Consider the following 2,546-nt stretch of genomic DNA (forward strand, 5'->3'; position numbering starts at 1 on the left):
AGTGAGGCAGGAGACAGAACCTGGGTCCCAGATCTGGGAGAGGCTCCTAAGCTGAGGCAAGGGCAGTACTCTGAGGGCAATAGGTTTACCTTGATGGGTTTAAGAGGAGTTAAGATGATTGGTTTTTCCTTCTAGAAAGATCAGAGACCAGTTGGGAATAAGAGAGAGAAGAGAGAATCTGGGAGAACAGTTCAGAGGCCTTGCAAAAGATGAGGCATGAGATGGTTGAATGGATCAGAAAGTGACTGTGGAGATAAGGGAAGAGAAATACTTAGGGCAAATCTCTGAGGTTTTGTTACAACATGGCAGGAGAGATAGGTAGGAGTCCAGGATAGCACCTAGACTGCTGGTTTGAACAAGGGATCAGTTTCCGTGAGATCAATAATACCAGAGGAGTAGTGGGCTTTTGGGAAAAGATAATGAGGTCAAATTTGTAGATGGTGAGCTTCAGGCACAAGTGGGACATATCTGTGAGGTTGTTTAGAAAGAAAAGGATTCAGAAATTGGGAGTTTAGTTAGGAGAAGTTTGGAGTAGAAGTAAAGATTTGGGAATGATCAATACATAGACACAATTAAAGTATGATAATGAATGAGATCAACCAGGGAGAGTTACTGAGTGAGAAGAAAGGGCCAAGGAGAGAGAACCTTGAGGACCTCTCCTCTTGAGAGGCAGGTGGATCAAGGGAGAACACACAGGAGGATTCAAGTTGGAGCACATGAGAAGTAGCTGGAAATATAGGAGATCCAAGGAGTGTGGAAATTTTAGGAAAGAGGCGGGGGGGGGGTAAGTTGTATCTAATGCTTCCTAAAAGTCAAATAAGATAAGGACTTAATAGAGTCCACTGGATTTGAAACAAGGTTGTTAGAAATATGGGTGAGTATTGTTCCAGAGAAAGAGTGGAGCCAAAGGCATAGTGCATGGGAATGAGACATGGAAAGGAGAAATAGAAAGGTAGGCAGAAAGACCACCTAAGCAAGAAGCTTGGTTTTGAATGGGAAGAAAAGCTGATAGATAAGTAGGGAGAGAGAAATAGACAAATGATAGATAGATACATAGTTACGTAGACACAGAGATACAGAAATAGATGATAGATAGAGAGACATGGATGATAAATACATAGATATATGGATGATAGACAGATGTATTGATAGATTATAAGTACTTAGATGATACATAGACTATAGGTACATAGATAGACAATATATAGATGGACAGATATATAGATAGATAGACAGACAGACATTATAGCTGTAAAGTCCTGTGTGGTTAAGATGGAAGCACCTGGAATGTGTTTACATGCAGATAGAAGATTGTTGTTGTTGCTATGTGCCATGGAGTCCGAGCTGACTCTTAGCGACCCCTCCTTACCGAGGCAATATCACTACGGAAGTAGACTGCCCAACCTTCCTTCAGAGGAGTGACTGGTGGGTTTGAACCTCTAGCCTTCTGGTTAGCAGTCAAGTGCCTTAGGCAATAAAGGAGCCAGTAGAGAGGGATAATGATTGGGGTAGAATATGAGGAGCTCAAAGGAGAAGTCTAGCTTCTACATAATCAAGAGGGAGGGAAGGAGGGGATAAATAAATAAATAAAAGGGTAGGATGGCCCAGCCAATTATTGTATTAATTTGTACACCTGTAAAAAGTTGAACTGGCAAAAGTGTGAAATAGATATTTTTACAACAATGACAATATAGATAAATAAATAAATAAAAGAGTATCTGAGAGGGAGGATGGGGAGTCATGAGAGTGGAAGCAGATAAGTCCTTTCAGCTGCCAGAGGGTCCTTCTAGTGGTTTCTATTTCTCTGTGAAGCAGAAGCAAAGCTCTTGCTAAGCGTTGGATGGGGGCAAGACACTGTTGCAGAGAAGAGAAGAGAGTTGAAATAACTGCACTGACCAGGCATCCAAGACAACTTCAGGGCCCAACTGAGATTGGTGACCGTGGATTTGCAGTGCAGAGTGAGTCTCCCTGCACTGGGGGACTGGCCGCCTGGGGCAGGCCAGGGAATCCTGGCTGTAGGTTTGATAGGAGGTGCCACCAGAGGACAGAGTGGTTACTACAGCAACAGCCCTAGAACAGGTACTTAGCAAATGGTTACTCAGTGAATGAATGGTAAGAAGAGGAAAGAGTATCCTGTGAAGGGAACTTGGAGGGCCCAGGGCAGAGTCTTCATTTTATTCTTCCTGGCATGTCACTTCATCTCTCTGCACTCCACTTCTTCATCTTTAAAATAGAATACATACCTGTCTCAAGAGGTTGTAGTGGGAATTGAATGGATATTATATGTGAACATGCTTTATAAATTAAATGTATTGAGACTCTTGGCAAAAAAGAATGTAGGTAGCTGCACATAGGAGGTGCTTGGTAAATAGTAGCCAGTGTTACTAATCATTACTTGTGAGGATAAGGAACCATGGAGACTGTAGATCTTTGATATCTTAGGCCATAAACAAGAGCTCTGGTAGCATAGTGCCTAAGGCACTTGACTGCTAACCAGAAGGCTGGCAGTTCAAACCCACCAGCCACTCCTTGGAAGGAAGGTTGGG

This window comes from Orycteropus afer, unplaced genomic scaffold (genome assembly GCF_000298275.1).
Source record: "Orycteropus afer afer isolate SDZICR_OR568_19922 unplaced genomic scaffold, OryAfe1.0 scaffold00075, whole genome shotgun sequence".
Taxonomy (NCBI): domain Eukaryota; kingdom Metazoa; phylum Chordata; class Mammalia; order Tubulidentata; family Orycteropodidae; genus Orycteropus; species Orycteropus afer.